The sequence below is a fragment of the Lonchura striata genome, chromosome 32, assembly GCF_050655825.1.
Source record: "Lonchura striata isolate lonStrDom1 chromosome 32, ASM5065582v1, whole genome shotgun sequence".
Taxonomy (NCBI): domain Eukaryota; kingdom Metazoa; phylum Chordata; class Aves; order Passeriformes; family Estrildidae; genus Lonchura; species Lonchura striata.
The window spans coordinates 3181368-3199163 of record NC_140734.1 but is presented as its reverse complement, the minus strand read 5'-3'; the positions used below and the strand labels follow the sequence as shown (position 1 = coordinate 3199163).

General features: G+C 54.2%; 1 pseudogene; it reads left to right on the top strand.

Annotated features, from left to right (window-relative positions):
* Window positions 1–374: 374 nt before the first annotated feature.
* LOC144247833 (serine/threonine-protein kinase pim-1-like) lies at window positions 375–14124 on the top strand (annotated as a pseudogene).
* The last annotated feature ends 3672 nt before the right edge of the window (window positions 14125–17796 follow it).

The following is a 17796-nucleotide window of genomic DNA, read 5'->3' as shown; positions in this document are numbered from 1 at the left end:
GGTTGGCTTTCAAGCACATTGGGTTTTTAATTTAGCGGAAGCACTCACTCGTTCACGAGCCTTACTTGCCCAAGTGGATTGTGCGATGCTGCTGTCTTGCTTGCGTTCAAGAGGAAACAGAGGGGAGAAAGGAGTTAAGAAATGAGAGACGCACCTGGGGCGCAGGCTCGGCAGCCAGACGGAGCAGGGCGGCACCGGGCCGCTTTGCCGGAATCCCTTTTGGTGCCGGACAAAGGCGGACGCTGCTCGGCGAGCGGCGCTGGAGCGGCGGCGGCCCCGCCCCGCCCGTCCCGCCCCGCCGCGGGCCGGGGCCGAGCGCTCGGCCGGGCGGGCGCTCGGGATGCTCGGGCAGCGCCGCGGGCCGGGCGGGCGCGATGGAGCCGCCGGAGGGCTGGGACCCCTACGGGCGGCCGGCCCGGCGCACGCAGTGGCTGGTCAGCGCCCTCGCCTCCCACTACGGGCTGGAGCGCGGCGTGGAGAACGAGATCGCCGTGCTGGCCACCGGCCTGGACCGCTACCTGCAGGAGATCTTGCAGCGCCTGGGCCGCGCCGGGGCGGGCCGCATCCCCGGCGAGGACTGCCGCACGCTGTGCCGGGTGCTGGGGCTGGAGGAGGCGGCGGAGCCCGAGGATTGCGCGGGGCTGTGGGACGGGCTCTCGGCCGAGCTCACCTTCCGCCAGTTCCACGCGCGGCTCTGCGGCCACTTCAGCCCTTGTTCTTGTTGGTGATTTCAACCTGGTGGACATCTGCTGGGAAGACAATGCAGCTAAAAAGAGGCAGTCCAGGAAATTTTTAGGGTTGGTGGAGGACAATTTTTTGTCGCAGCTGGTGAGTGAGCCCACCAGGGGAGGGACTGTGTTAGATCTGATGTTTTCAAATAGAGATTGGCTGGTGAGAGATGTGGTGGTTGGAGGCCGCTTGGGGAACAGTGATCACAAAATTATAAAATTCTCAATATTTGGTAAAGTCAGGAGGAATACTAATAAGACTTTTACATTGGAATTCCAGAGGGCAGACTTTGGTCTATTTAGGAGAATTATTCAGAGAGTTGCTTGGGAAGCATCCCTTAAAAACAGAGGAGTTCAGGAAATGTGGGCATGTTTCCAAATAGAGATCTCAAGGGCACAGGAACAGACTGTCCCTGAGTGCCAAAAGATGACTCAACGAGGCAAACGTCTAGCCTGGATGGTGAAGGTGGTTTTGGAGGAACTCAGGAATAAAAAGTGGATGTATCATCTTTGGAAGGAGGATCAGGTCTCTCAGGAAGTGTTTAATGGGTCTGCTAAGGCATGTAGTGTGAGATGATTATTCTCCTGCACGGTGTGGGTGGAGGGAGGCAGAGATCTCTGAAGCTTTCTCTTCGGGAGAGAGGTTTATTGGGGATCCGGGAATGCCCGAGCCTCGTGCTCTCAGGCGTAGCACGTGGCCGGGCTTAGGAGGACGGGGGAGGGGAGAGACAAAAGGAGAAGGGTTCAGGAGAGGGGAAGCCCCAGGAGGGGAAGAGGGGAGGAAGTCCAAGAGAGGGAGGAAGTCCAAAAGCCGGGGAGAAAGTCCAAGAGACCGCATGGCCCCTCGGAGCCCCCTTATCAGGGGCTCCCAGGTGGGCTGGGACAAGGCATGGGCCAATGGGGTTACAGACTCTGATGTTTTAGGGGCAGGTACAGAGGTGCGGGATGAGCCACAATCTTTTGGGGGGTGGGATGGAACAGTCCATTTCACTCCAGGATTCATCCAAAGGCAGAAGTGACATTCGGCTAGCTAAGAAAACAATCATATCTATCTATCCTCTGCAACAATGTAGGAAAGAAATTAGGGAAGCGGAAGCTCAGTTTGAACTTAAAATGGCAACTTCAGTAAAGGCTAATAAAAATTGTTTTTATTAATATGTTAATGGTAGAAAGAAGGGTAAGGTCAACCTTTGTTCTTTATTAGATGTGGAAGGGAATTTAATAACTGCAGATGGAGAGAAGGAAGAGGTGCTTAATGCCATCTTTGCCTCAGTCTTTAGTGAGAAGACAATTTGCCTTCAGGACAATTGTCCTCCTGGGCTGGTAGATGGTGTCAGGGAGCAGAGTGGGCCACTGTTATCCAGGGGGAGGCAATCAGAGAACTGCTGAGCTGCTTGGATGTTCATAAATCCATGGGACCAGATGGGATCCACCCCAGGGTGATGAGGGAGCTGGCAGATGAGCTTGCCAAGCTGCTCTCCATCATTTTCCAGCAGTCCTGGCTCACTGGGGAGGTTCCAGATGACTGGAAGCTGCCCAATGTGACGCTCATTCACAGCAAGGGTGGGAAAGAGGATCCTGGTAATTACAGGCCAGTTAGCCTGACCTCAGTATCCAGTAAGGTCATGGAGTAGTTTACACTGAGTGTCACCACACAGCACTTACAGGATGGCCAGGGTGTCAGACCCAGCCAGCAGGGGTTTAAGGAGGGGTAGGTCGTGTTTGACCAACCTGGTCTCCTTTCATGACCAGGTGACCCTCCTGGTGGATGCAGGACAGGCTGTGGATGTGTCTATTTGGACTCCAGCAAGGCCTTTGGCACTGTCTCCCACAGCACACTCCTGGAAAAGCTGCAGCCCACAGCTGGGACAGGAGCACTCTGTACTGGGCTCAGAACTGGCTGCATGGCCGGCCCAGAGAGTGGTGGTGAGCTGTGCTGCATCCAGCTGGGGACAGTCACCAGTGGTGTCCCTCAGGGCTCTGTGCTGGGCCAGCTCTGTTCAATGTTTTTATTGACCACATGGATGAGGGGATTGAGCCTTTCATTAGTAAATCTGCAGATGACACTAAGCTGGGAGCGTGTGTCCATCTGTTGGAAGGTAGGAGGACTCTGCAGGGAGGCCTGGAAGGGTTGGAGGGATGGGCAGAGTCCAATAAGATGAAGCTTAGTGAATCCAAGTGCCCATCCCTGCATTTTGACCACAAACACCCCCTGCAACATTACAGGCTGGGGATGGTGTGGCTGGTCAGTGCCCAGGCAGAAAGGGACCTGGGGGCACTGGTCTAAAGCCGGTTGAACATGAGCCAGCAGTGTGCCCTGGTGGCCCAGAAGGCCAATGGCTCCTGGCCTGGATCAGGAATGGTTTGGCCAGCAGGAGCAGGGCAGTGATTCTTCCCTGGTACTTGCCCTGGTTGGGCAGCACCTCAAGTGCTGTGTCCAGTTCTGGGCCACCCAGTTTGGGAAGGTCATGGAGGACCTGGAGCGTATCCAGAGAAGGGCAGCAAGGCTGGTGAGGTGCTTGGAACACAAGTCCTGTGAGGAACAACTGAGGGAGCTGGGGTTGTTTAGCCCAGAGGAGGCTCAGAGGTGACCTTATCACTGTCTACACTCCCTGAAAGGTGGTTGCAGTCAGGTGGGGGTTGGTCTCTTTCTCCTCACAGCAGCTGTCAGAACCAGAGGACACAGTCTTATGCTGCACCAAGGGAAATTTCGATTGGATATTAGGAAAAATGTTTTTTATGGAAAGGGTGATAAAGTACTGGAATTGTCTGTCCAGGGAGGTGGTGGAGTCAGCATCCTTGGATATGTTTAAAAAAAGACTGGATGTGGCACTCAGTGCCATGGTTTAGCTGAGGTGGTGTTAGGGCATGGGTTGGACTTGATGACCTTAAAGGTCTCTTCCAACCCAGTAATTCTGGTTTCTGTGATTATGTGACATCACAGACCAGGGCTGTGACATCACAGGATGCCTATATGACATCACAGAGCAAGCTGTGAGGTCAGAGAGTGTGCTGTGACATTATAGGGTGGCTGTGTTACATCACTGAAGGTGTTGTGACATGACAGGATGGGTCTGTGAGGCCACAGAGGTGCTGTGTGACATGATAAGTGGGTTTTGCCATCACAGAGCAGGCTGAGACATCACAGAGGAGGTTGGACATCACAGAAGAGGTTCTGATGTCACAAAGCTGTCTATGACATTTCAGGCTGGCTGTGTGTCATCACAGAATGGGCTGTGAAGCTACATAGAAGACTCTGCCATCATAGAGAAGGGCTCTGTGACATCACAGGGCAGCTGTGTGATGTCACAGAGAAGGCTGAGACAATAGAGAGTGGGTTGTGCCATCACAGAGCTGACTGTGAAATCACAGAGCAGGCTGTGACATTAAAGGGTGACTGTGACATCCCAGGTTGGGCTGTGACATCACAGGGCAGATTTTGTGATATCACAGAGCAGACTGGAACCTCAAAGAGCAGGCTGTGACATCACAGAGCAGCTGTATGAAATCCCAGGTGGCCTGTTACATCTCAGAATGGGCTGTGTGACATCACCGGGGCTGTCTGATGTCCATGGGGAGGTCACTCTGCTTCAGTTTCCCCTCCCAGTTTCCCCCAGAGAAGTCCAACATTGCTCATGCACAGGGGGGTCCCCTGTCCCCCCGGGTCCCCCTGACCCCGTCGCCGCAGCCTCCCCCAGAGGATGTTCCACGAGATCGACCCTAGAGCCCGACACAGGGACGGGGGCTGGGGCTGTGGGGGGTGGGACGGGGGGACAGGGACCCCCTGGCAGTGTCCCTGTGTCCCACAGGGCCAGAGCCTGGGCCAGGGCTCCTTCACCCTGTTACCAACGAGGGCTTGAGAGCACTGAAAAGTCCCCGGCAAGAGAGCAACAAAAACCAGATTTAATATTAAGCGACAGCACCACAAAGTTCCTTGGCAAGAGTCACTCTGCTCCTGACTGGACACTTCACACTTCAGACACAACTAGGAAACAAATCAACCACAAATCCAAATAAAATCCAGGCAATCATACCAGAAATTATCAGAGAACTGTCCCTATGTGTGGCAGAGGAACACACAGGACAGTCAGGGCAAGGATAAAAGGAATATGGCCCAAAAGCTGAACAGAGCTCAAATTTAACAAGACTTAAAAGCCAGGGAGCCTCAGGAAAACGGGAAGCTGGACAAGACAAACACAGATCTGAACCAATGTGGTTAATCAAACGTTCTCCCTTTATTCAAGATAAGATGGTAGTTTATATAAGCTTCTACATAGTTTACAGTTACAAAGACACTCTGACTGGCACACTAATATTGTTTACCTTCTCCTTAAGGTGGTCAAAATTTTCACACTGCAGCTCTACTCTAATTCATGCTTGGATAGCTCATTACTTTGTAGTTACCTTAACATAATTTCTATCTGCGCCCCGACTGAATTCTCACTTCATCAAAGGCTTCGAGGCCCCATCAAGGCCGCTTATCAGGCCTAGTCTGACTGGGTAGCTCAAATCTCATTCCAAACAGAAATCATGACCTCTGTCTCTCAGAAATTCTGCAACAGGACTTAACTAATACCTTAACCTTAACTTCTACCTTCAACTTCAAAATTTAGCAAAAGAACAGAGATTAACAGCATTTAACCTAATTTACAACCTATGACTTTTCAATTTAACATAGGAATATCATTTAACAGTATTTATCTCAGCTTATAACTTATAGCAAAAGAACAACTCTTAGCAGCATTTAACTTAGCTTAGGCTGCATCACTTGACCTCACTTACAGGCCTGACAGGCTCAGCTATCCAGGGCACTCAGAGCCCTCAGAGAGCAGCATTTCTGCCACATTCCCCAGCACAGGCACTCCTGTGTGCACACAGACACAGAGAGTCAGTGCAAGGCACCTGTGAGAAATTTCCCTGAGGGCAGGGAAATGCTCCCTGAGGATGCTTTGGCATCTCCCCAGCAGGGAAGGGTTGAGCCTGGAGGAGTGGGGGGATCAGCCCAGGCTCCCTCGTTGTTTCGGGATCCCCGAATTCAGCAAACGGGAGAGTTCCCGGCTCGGAGAAGCCCCACTCAGAGGGAGTCGCTGGCCCAGGAGAGCTCCAAGGGCTCCTTTTGGAGCGCTGTTTGTAGGGCCCCTAGAGAGGGGCTGCAGTCCCAGCCATGTTTCATCCTGGCCGCACTTGGCATCAGCAGCTTTCTTTGGCAGGGTGAGAACAGGGATGTTGTGCCACTGAGGGGACACAAACAGTTCCCAGGGCTGCTCCTAAAGTAACCAGGAGCTGGCTGGGCAGCAGCAGTGCCTGGAGCAGACAGTGTTTGTGAGGAGCTCTAGAGGAGCTGAGCCCAGGGGCTACTGGCCAAGACCGAGGCCCAGCGAGGATTTCTCAGCTGGCAGGGCGGCCTGAGAAGTGGAGGAGGGAATGCACCAACACAGGAACCTTGGAACCAAGGGGCCATTGTGACACTGTGGGGCCTGTGAGACCAAGGGGCCATTGTGACACTGTGAGGCACCATGGAACAATGGACACCATTGTGACACTTGGGGGACACATTGGATCATGGAGACCATTGGGATACTATGATGCTCAATGGAATCAGCAAAGCATTGTGACACTGTGAGGCCTCATGGAACCAGTGAGACCATTGTGACCCTGGGGTCCCCACAGAACCAAGAGGACCATTGTGACACTGTGGGGGCCTTGTGTCATCAGTGGTCCATTGTGACACTGTGGAGTCAAAGGAGACCATTGTGACACTGCAAACCCCCATGGTCCAAAGGTCCATTGTGACATTGTGGGCTTCATGGAACAGAGGACTCATGTGGGGCCTGGGGAACCATGGAAACCATTGGGACACTCCATGACCTCATGGAATCGTTGGAACCATTGTGAAACTAGGAGGTTTCATGGAACCCAGGGGCTATTGTGACACTGTGGGACCCAATTGAACCAAGGGTCCATTGTGATACTGTAGGTCTTCTTGTAATCAAAGAGCAATTCTGACACTGTGGGGCCCCATGCAACCAAAGGAACACAGAACAGGTCTGGCTGGTTTGGCCTCCCGTGGACTGCCTGACTGGTCCAGCTGATCTTGGCATGTTAAAGGTCTCTTCTCCTCTGCTACTGGGGCTCACTGGGACAGGAAACACTGGGGCTCCCTGCTTTCCTTCCAATGGAAAAGAACTGTCCTTCTCCTCCAAGTGCCCATGGCCAGAATTGGGATTTTACGTCCAAATGTCCTTTTATCCAGGATTGTTCCCATAGGAATATTGCCAGAAGAAGTCTGAATGGCAGTGGTTTCATGAGGGACAACTCTCATCTGTCCCCAAAACACTGGGGAAGGCTCCATGCTTTCCTTCCTATAGGAAAGAACTGTCCTGCTTCTCCAGGTGCCCATGACCAAAATTGTGATTCTGTCTCCAAAATTCCCTATATCCAGAGGCTTCCTGCAGACAAAATCTGCCATTCCTGACATGTCTGGCTGACCTTGGCTTTGTGAGGCTCTCATCTGCCTTCCAAACACTGGGGCTCTGTGCTTTCCTTCCTATGGAACAGAACTCTCCTTCTCATCCAGGTGCCCATGTCCAGAATTGGGATTTCACCTCCAACATTGCCTGGTGTGAAAGACTGGAGGAGATTGTTGGCTGGAAACGTTTCATGTGTGGGGGAGGAAGGGGCAGGTCCAGCCTTGCCCTGCCCTGGAGCCCCAGCACTGCCCTGGCCTGGAACCCCAATCCCCCCAGAGCCTCTATCCCAGCCCAGCAGTGTCTGCCAGTCCCTGGCACAGCACAGGCAATGCTCCACAGCCACCTCTGGAGCTCCAGCCCAGCTCCTGAGTGACCAAATGACCCCAAGTCCTCCCTGGGGCTGGGGCAGCAGAACTCAGAGGCACCAGCAGCTCCAGCTGGGAAATGGAGTGTGGGATGGGGCTGTGAAAGCCCTGCCTGGGCTGTGCCAAGCAGGACACACAAGCCCTGACCCTCATCCCCCAAGCAACTCTCTCAAGGAGACATTTAAAAGGAATTGCAATTATTTGTGTACTCTGAGTTAGATTCACTGGAGAAATAGTGCCCCAAAGCTCATTAACACTCAGAATACTTGAACAAGCCAAGCCTCTGGGAATAATTTGATTTAAGTTTTCAAATCTTTTGTGATTAATTAGGCAGGCTTTAGTAGTGTATTCAAAGTGAATGCTTTATTTTTACAAAGACACAGAAAAGATTTGTTAGGTCCTGTTTCACTTTTTTACTCCTCATAAATGAATATGTGCAATCTCCACTTGACACTGAATCCAAGTACCTCCTCATGCAGTTGGAATAGATATGAAAATCAAGACCCTTGATGGCTGACAATCCATCAGACTCTGTCCCTACCCCCACCCCACCATTTCCCCCATCCAAGCCCTGGCACTCAGAGCAGCCTTGTGCAAATCTGAGCTCCCTCCAGCCCAGGCTGCACCTGCAGGTTTCAGCTCCTTGGCTCCAACCCCCACCTGCTTTCCTTGGAGTAAGAGCTGCCTGAGACACAGAGGGATGTTCATTTCTTGTCAGCCAACAAAGCCAAGGGAAGGCACAGCTCCATCAAATGCAGAAGTCATTCCTCTGCTGGCTATTAAATCCACTTTGCACAGTAGCCAGTCTCAGAGCAATGGAAAACACTTTCTGTGCCCAGCAAAGATCCCATGGTCCCACCAAACCCTTCCTGACCCGATTCTGCCCAGATTTGCCCTTTGCACACACGAGTCATGTGCTTAAGTCAGGAGCTTCCTCCATGCCCAGAGGGAGGAAAAGAGAGAAAGTGGATGAAGAGCTCTCCTGTGCAGAGCCAAGGTCCAAGTGCCCCTGCAGTGGGAGCCACAACTCATCAGGTTTGTGTCCTTTGGGCTCAGGGATGGTGACACTCAGAGGCACAGAAAGGTTTCTTGCCAACAAACAGGAGTTGAACATTTGAACAATTTAATAACCATCACAGACTTTCCTTTTTCTTGGAACTGTTTAAACCTGCTCTGGACTGAAAACCCAGAAAAACACTGGCAGCTCACACCTGTGGCCCACCGAGGTCTGGGACCCTGCATTCCAGTGCCAGAGGGACTGAGAAGAGACCGAGTGAGCCAACTACAACCCACAAAAAGGACTTTCTGAATTGCCATCTCTTCAGAACTCTGAGGGGGTTTATTTCATATTATTCATGCTTGTGAACACTTTACTTGTTAAATAAACTGGTTTTTCCACTTTTCTCCAGGGAAGTCTTCTCCTGAAATAGTAGGGAGAGGGGCTGCTTGAACTTGATTTGTAGATGGACTGCTTTTGGAGGTTTCCTCACAAAATTTGCTCTAAACCAGGACAAACAGTCACAGTTGTGCCACTTCACCAGTGGCACAACTCCCCAGCCCCCCAGGAAAAGAAAGGACATGTAATGTTCTCCAAACATTTGGCCTGCTTTGCTGCAAAAGTCATGCTGCACACACAGTGCAGTGTGGAAAGCCAAGAGAAGCTGCAGCAGGTGGCAAATCTTGGGACAGAAGCTCGACCTTGTTCTCCATGAGAGGTTCTTGTCAAGAGCAGACAGGAGAAGATTCCTGGAGAAGTGGAACAGCTTTGCAGAAGTGCAATGAAAATGAAAGAAAGTATCTAAGATGTTTTCCTCTTTCTTTCTATGCTCCCCTTTTCCATGTTGCACGACTTCTCCATGGCATGAATTCCAAATGGATCTCACCTCTAAGATGGGTCACTTAGCAAGTTAAAAACACTGTAAAATACCATGAGCTACACGCAGTTTTCCTTCCCCTGTTTTTACTGGAAAGCAACGCTGGAGACATAAGTGCAGTGCTTGGGTCAGGTAGGAATCCTACAGCAAGGGAATGTGCCCCAAGGGTGTTTGAGCCTCAGCAAGGACAATGCACAGCAGCGACACAGCAGAGGGGATTCCTCTGCCAGTGTGCAGGAGTCAGGACTCTGGATCTGGGCTCCACACTGCAAAGTTCCCGTGTCTGGACAGACGAAGGGGCTGTCCCCGGGGCGCGCGGGGCTCGGCCGTGGGGCTCGTGGGGCGAGCGGGGAACGGACACGCGGACAAACGGCCTCGGTGCTTCAGTTGCAGAGGCAGCAGCGGCGGCGGCGGCAGCAGCGGCAGCAGCAAAAGCAGTTTTTCTCTTCTTTCTCTTTCTCTTCTCCCTCCCCCGCTGTCGGACACCTTCCCCTCGGTGTCCTTCCCCGGTGTCCCTCTCCTCTCCCCGCCTCCTTCTCCCCATGCCGGGCCGGGCCATGCCCCCGGCCCGCCCCCGGCCCCGGGCGGGGCTGCCCCGTCCCCGGCCCCGCCCGCCCCGCCGCGGTCTCGCCTCCGCCCGGCTCTGGCCGTGCTGGCGGTGGCGCTGCCGGGCGGGCATCAGTGCCTGGGGCTGGGCCGGCATCGCCGCCCTTTGGCTCCGCCTGGCCCGAGCCCGGCCCCGGCCCCGCCGCAGGGTCCGGCCCCGCCGCCGGCGCCTCCCGGGCCCCGCGGAGGACACACGCGGCACGGCCGCTCCCGCCGCCCCCGCTGCGGCTTCCCCGGCCCGAGCTCCGCCGCTCGGCAGCGCGGCCGCCGGCCCCGAGCCTCCCGTGTCCCGTTGCCGAGACCGAAGGCCTGGGGATGGCCGGCCCGAGGCGCTCGGGGGGCGCTCGGGGGCCGCTGCTGGCCCCGGGCCGAGCGCTGACAGCCGCGTCCCGCCCGCAGGGAAGGCGCAGGAGGCCCTGCAGGAGCGGTACCGAGTGGGTTCGCTGCTGGGGCGCGGCGGCTTCGGCAGAGTGTTCGCAGCCACGCGGCTCTCGGACGGCGCCCCGGTGAGCGGCGGGGCCGGCGGCGGGCATGGAGGAGGAGGAGGAGGATAGGGAAGGAAGAGAAGGAGGAGGAAGGAGGAGGCGGAGGAGAAGGAAGCAGGAGGATGGGGCTCGGCAGGGCGGGCGGCGAGCTCAGCCCGCTGCTGCCTTTGGCTTGCAGGTGGCCATCAAAAGGGTGCCACGGAACCGCGTCCGGCGCTGGGGCGAGCTGGTGAGTGAGCGGGGCCAGCGGGAACAGCCGGGCCGTGCCGGGCGGGGATGAGGCGAGGCCCGGCATGGGGGAAGCCACCAGGACGCCTCGATGGGGAGCGGGCGTGGGGCCAGCGCAGGGCGCAGAGCATCCCGGGCTGGCTGAGGGGTTCCCCTGCCCTGGCACGACATCAGTCCCACTGGTGGCACCGTGGTCCTCCCGCAGCCCGACGGCACCAGCGCACCCCTGGAGATCGTCCTGCTGGACAAGGTGTCCACCGGCTTCCCTGGTGTGGTCCAGCTGCTGGAGTGGCTTGAGCTCCCCAACAGCATCGTGATGGTGCTGGAGCGACCGGAGCGGTCTCAGGACCTCCTGCATTTCATTCGGGCACGGAGGTTCCTGTGTGAAGAGGTGGCACGGGAGCTGTTCCGCCAGGTGCTGGAGGCCGTGCGGCACTGCACCAGCCGCGGGGTCCTGCACCGTGACATAAAACCAGAGAACATCCTGGTTGACCTGGCCACTGGCCAGGCAAAATTGATCGACTTTGGCTGTGGCACCTACCTGCAGGACACAGCCTACACTGACTTTGCAGGTGAGCCCGGGCAGGGGTGTGCTCTCGGTCCCACCATCTCATGGCCCAACATCTCACTGGCCAAGCTGGGTGTGGCAGCGAGGATTCTCCCTTTTGCTGCCAGTCAGGGTACTGAGTCTTTACCTGAGCTGCTTTTGAGCGGGGCTGGGTGGGGAGGCATCTTCCAGCCCTGCTGGCGGCCTTTGCCCACCACTCTGCCTGGGGCTGGGGTTGGAGCAGCAGCAGGCAGCCTGACAAAAGCACCCGTGGGTGGGGGTAGCAGAGGAGGGGGCCAGGACCAGTGCACCAGCCAGTGTGGTGTGCAGGCTAGAGGAAGGGCTTGGACTGCTCCACTCACCTTGTTTTCATAATATTTTATGAAAACATAAAATATTGGCTTCATAATATTTTTGGGGCACGGCAGGCAGGGAGGATAAGGACCTGTTTTTTCCCCCAGCCCTGAATGGGTTTTTTCTTTACATGTCATGGTCAGGCCTTGCTGGGGCTTCTGCTGCCCTCTTCCAACACCAGTGGCTTCTTGTCCAGCCCTGAGTTTGTACACAATCCCAGGTGCTGGCGAGAGTGCAGCAGTCACTCCGTGTGTCACTGGGGCAGCCCCTGCATGCCCAGGGATGCTGGGGCCAGGCTCTGGAAGCAGCAGCATCCCCCTGATGAACTCCATCTGTATTCCACAGGAACACTGTCATATAGCCCCCCGGAATGGACCCGCTTGGGCTGGTACCATGGCGAGGCAGCAACAATCTGGTCCCTGGGCATCCTGCTGCACCAGATGGTCTGTGGGCAGCACCCTTTCAGGAGGGGCCGGAAGATCAGCTGGGACCATCAGCTCTCGCTGCCACAGCGGCTCTCTCCAGGTGGATCCTCATCTCTGGCCACGGGGGAATACCAGTGCTGGGAGACAGCAGCGGGCTCGTGAGCATCTCGCTCTGGCAGCTGCTGAGGAGGTGGCACATGTCCTGCTCTCCTGCTCTCCTCCACAACAGGGAATTGATGGGAAAGTTTAGGCCCAGCTGGGAGCACAAAAGCAGCATGGCCTGGGCATGGGAAGAGTGGGGCAAAGCAGACAGGAGCCTTCTCTAGCTGACTGGTGGTTTTGGTTTCTGGTTTCTCTGCCCAGAGTGCCAAGAACTTATCAGGTGGTGTTTATCCATGCACTTCTTGGACAGACCTTCCTTAGAAGACCTGTTCTATGAACCATGGATACAGGATATTCACCTGCCATAGAAGAAGGGAGAGAGCCTCATGCACACTTTGCTGCAGGGCCCTGGTAAGTTACAGCTCCACACATGCCCTGGCAATCAGAAGCAAGGAAACCCAGACTTTTTTCCTTGCCTATATCAATGCACTGGGGTTGTTTGGTGGGAACATGCAGCCCTTGTGCTGGAGCTGAGCTGCTCTGCCCAGCACTGGTGGCTGCCATCCAAGGTGGTTTTGCTTGTCCCAGTTGCCTGACAGCTGGGGCCCTGGGCAGAGCCCTGACAGCCTGGTCTGACCCCCAGGGAAGGAGAAGGAGCCCCTGGAGAAGCTGTACCAGGTGGGGCTGCTGGAGACAGCGAGGACGACATCAAGGATGATAACCTCTTCCTCAATTTGGACACTGGCAGCTGAAGATGATGAACTTCTGGCACCTTCTCCAAAGCCAGGCTCCACAGCGAATTTGCAGATGAGTCCACAGCCGGGGAAATGCTCCCAGATTTGGGCATTGCTCAGACTGGCTGGGAACAAAAGGTTCTCCTTGTTCTGGGGCAGATGCAACTTCAGTCGGCTGCCCAGCTGCTTTTTGGCAGGGCTGGGGGCATGGGTTGGGGTGGATACAAAATGGGAGTTTGCTCCTGGCCCTGCTAACAGCCCCCACCACCCAGCATGGCCTGGGCTGAGGCTGGGGCTGGGGCAGCCAGCCCAACACAAACAAACCCCCATGGTGGGAGCAGAGGTGGGACTCCAGAACCTGTGCAGGGGCTGCTTTGCTTTGCAGGCAAGGAATGGCTTGGCCTGCTCCACTGCCCTTGTTTGCTTTGTGATCACTGTTATTTTGGGGGGTAGTTCAGGAGGGAAGAGAGAAAGTGTGGGCTTCTCTCCCCCATGGGTGGGATTTTCCCTAGCATGTGGGGGTTGGGCCTTCCTCAGACCCCTGACAGAGATAAGAGTTGTTTTCTTGGTTCCCCATGTCTCTAATCACTTTTCAACAGTTTGTTGTTTGTTTTTCTTGAGGAAACGTTCAATGTAAGGTCCAGTCGGGATTGGGAAGCGCTTGGGAGCAGCTGCAGCGTGGATGGGCCGTGCCCTTGGAGAAGGCTGAGGACATCATTTGGGACCAGCTTTTCTCCCAGCAGAGGATGGCATGAGGTGAGCCCCCGTCTGCTTGGCATGGTGGGATCAGAGCTTTTGGGAGATGGCAACAAGCACAAGGAGTCTCCTGCTCTGGGCAGCTGCTGAGGGCTGGATGTGCTGTGGCTGGCTGCAGGCTGGGAATGTCCTGCCCTCCTGCTCTGCTCCCAAAGGCAGCAGTGATGGGCAGCTCTGGGCATGGCTCTAGGCACAGCCAGCATGGCCTGGGCTCTGTGGGCAGTTGGGACAAGGGGACAGGAGCCTTCAGCTGATGGGTGGTTTCTGGTTTCTCTCCTTGCAGCCGGGCTCTGCGGGTGCTGAGGCTGCTCTGGGCTCTGCCAGGGCTCTGCTGGGCACTGCCCTGGGCACAGCTGGGCTGGCTCTGCCCTCACATTGCTCTGACAGCTTTGCATCAGACAAGCCCGTTTGAGCACAGTGCCTGAGCTTTCTGCTTTGGCAGGTGAGTGAGACTCTCCTGCAGGCCAGGAGATTGCAGCTGGGGACACACATCCAGTTGGCAAGGACCCAGACTCTCCACAGTCCCAGCTGAGCCCCTGAATCTCTGCAGGAATGCCTGGATCTCCACTATTCATTCTTCATTGCTTTTTGGCTGGAATTGTGCAGTTGCACTTTCTTCCTCCTCTAGAAGTGCCATGAGTGGCCAAAGCTGGCAAGTGAGCCGTGTTCCTGAGGCAGTGCAGTCTGGAGCTGATGGATGGAGAGTTGCCCTTCCCACTTCCAAACCAGAGCAAAAGGCCGTAAGTGGGATTTTTCATCCATAAGAAACCCCTGACAATTTCAGAGGGAATGTGCAGCTCATTCCCAGAGTGAGAAGGAAGGTCATCTTCTAAATGATTTGGGGTTTGACAGAGTTTAGATTCCCAGTCCTGTCTGGAGCTGGAAGGGCCCCAATCAATTTCCTATTGCTTTGACCACAATTTAAAATAACAATGTTGGAAACAAGCCCCAAAAACTTTAAAAAAGGCTGCTGAGGTCAGTAAGATGGATCCATGCCATCACACATTTACAATGTAAATAACTGAGTTCTCTTTTTAAAAAGATCATTTACCTCCTAATGCAAAGTTACAGAAGATGTTTCACTAACACTTGGATTTTATTTGTATCTTTTACAATTCATCTAATTGTTTTTTTTTTTCTTTTTCCTTTTTTTTTTCTCTAAATAGAGGTCCTGGCCCTCTTCCAGCCAAAGGGGAAAGGGCCCCACCAAGCCTTGTTACCCACAGATAACATGGTAAAGCTGAACACTAAAGGACCTTGTGGGCATTATTCTGGAATTAAAAATGTGCCAGCTCCATGGACAACAGAATTATTGTTCCTAACTTGAATGAGATTGAGGAAAAAGAATGAAGAATTGTGTCACTAAAGTACTACTGATGTCTGTAATTTGTACCTTGATAGTCAGCCAGAACCTTTGTTTGCCAAAACACTACAGAGTTTCACCAAGGGATCAGTCATCAAAAATGTTTTGAAAATGTAAAGACCAAGGTAGCCAAAGCACTCAGTGTCACTAATTGCTGGGTATGTTCTCAGCTGAAGCTGGGAGGAATGGGGTTCCCTTGGAGGGCCCACCCTGTGGGGTGGCCAGAACTCTGTCAATGGGCTCTGCCTCGTAACGGAGTCAGTGAAGGGACAGTTACAGAAAACTCTGCTGTGGAACACAGGAATACAATGATCAGTGTGACAGGATTCACTCAGATTTCCCGTCAGGAGAAACCCAACCCTGTTATAGTTCTAGAGGCTACAGTGTCAGAAGATTTCTGTGCTTTACCATCACTGCCAGTGTCAGTAGAACTTGGGGTGCTGCAGCTGGTCAGTGTCAGTGTCACACCACTCCCAGCTGCAGGGCCACCATTTAGGCTCCTTCAGCAACAAGCACACGGAAGACTTAGGGCCCAGAGAACATTTTCCACCCAAAGAGTGCCTTGGGTTTCAGAAAGCAAAAGATTCTGGTTCACCCTGCGCCCCATGTGCGCTGCCCTGTCCTGTGGAGTTGACATGAAGGAGCTGAATGGATTATTAGAATAGGTAGCAAATGATGCTGTTAAAATGTCCAATAGCACATCCTATGAGCTCAAACAAACACAAATGGGGACTCCAGGGAACTGCATGGCCTTGGATTATCTGCTTGCTGGCCAAGGAAGAACCTGGGCTATCAGGGGACAGGGATGTTGCACTGCTAGCAGTGATGGGTTTGAAGCCCAACAGCCAGGAATCACCTTGACAGAAAGAGCAGTAGAAGAGTGGCAGAAAGAAGAAAATTCTTCTTGGTGGGATTGGCTTCATGGCTGCCAAATTACAGGCTGCTGTGAAATGCATTCGTGGCAGGGCCTGTCATCATTGCAGTGTGTGCACTTGGTGAGTTGCTGGGACACTTTGTGCTGGGAAGTGGAGTATTGAGATCTTCCTTAAAAGATACAGTGTCAAGAAAAGAGAGGCATTTGGTAAATAAGGGAGAATGGCAACAATTTAGGCATGTTTTAAAAGGAATGTGAATAGCTCTGAGTAATGAACTTAAACTGCACTTAATTGTAGAACAAGAGGAGATGCCTTTTTGCTTAATACTTAAATGTAAGCTGTGTTACTGAAAGAATTGTTACAAAGGTTGTAGTTGATTGTAGGTCTCAGGACCGATCAAAGTACCAAGGCCTGAACAGGTCCTGAGGCAAAGCTCACCTCTAGATGAACCTTCCAAGCAAATGTTGTATTTGTATCCACTCATTTAAGAAGCATGATTAACAACATGATCAATGTATGTGTTCCTTGATAAAACATGGATTTATCTTTCTGTATTTAGAAACAGACAAAGCCCCATGTGGCCTTGTTTGGGGGTGAAGGATCAAAGTCAACTCCCTTGGTTCCTCCTTCAGCCCTGGCCAGGCTTTGGGAGAAAGCAGTCAGGAGAATGAAAGCAGATGTTCTCACACTAGCAGTGATGCCAGCTTGTTTGTTAAACAGTGTAAAAGCTGGGTCCTCTCCCAGCTTTGGGGTTGGAGCTTCATTGGCTGCAGAGGTGGAGGCACCTGCAGGAATTCCCAGTGTCTGGGAGTGGCTCTCCAGTCCTTGGCTTTCCCCAGCTGATGTGTGGCTGTGGATGATGGTAAAGCCTGAGGCTAACTGGTGATGGATCTTTCCTTAATCACTCCAGGCAATCTCTGGTAACAATGACTGGATGCATTGCTGAGCTTTTTTGTAATGCTTTGCTAATGATGATGTGCTTTGCTGAGCTTACTTATCCTTTTGTAATTCTTTGCAGCTGTGCATGATATAAATTACACAATTCCTTCACTTGGTGTCTGTGTCTTTGGTGCTGACCCTGCCCACTGGTGAAACAGGGCCCCCTCCAGCCTAAGTGTTACCTGGGAAGAGAAAAGCCATCACTCCAAATGTCCCCCCTTCCTCCTTGTTCCCCCCACTTTATACCCTGAGTGTGATGCCCTATGGTCTGGGGTATCCCCGGGGTCAGTGGGGGCCACCTGTCCTGGCCGTGTCCCCTCCCAAGCTCTCCCGCAGCCCCAGCCCCTCTCCAGCGTGGCTAGAGGAGGGGCAGGCCAGGCTTTGGCTCAGTGGGAGCTGAGCAAGAGCAAAAGCATCTCTGTGTGCCCAGCCCTGTGCTCAGCACCCGGCCCAGCAGCGTCTCAGTGCCAGGGTCTGTGCCATCAGTCCCTGCCAGGGGTTTCCATGGCACCTGCCAGGCCAGGTGACCCAGGTGTGGTGTCCCAGTGAGGGCTGCCATGCAAACAGTGCCCAGCACTGCCCCTTTCTGTCTGCCTGACCCGGCCTTGGCCCTGGCCCTGGTGTTTGCTGCTGGTTCCGCGGCGCCTGACCGGCCCGCGCGGCACAGGGCAGGCGGCCACGGCACAAACCCACAGCAAGGGCTCCCCTCTGGCTCTGGGCAGTGACAGCAGCCCTGAGCAATGGGCTGGCGCAGTGGGGTCGGTGCAGTGTCCATGGCAGCAGTCCCTTGCAATGGCCAGTGCAGGTTGGGATGATGATCCACCCTCACAGCCGGCCCAGGGCAGGTGTGCGGTGCCCTTCCCCACAGCCTGTCTGCACAGGAGCACTTCCAGGGCTCTCTGCATTTCCCTTCCCTCACTCCTGAGTCACTCACACACCTCCCAA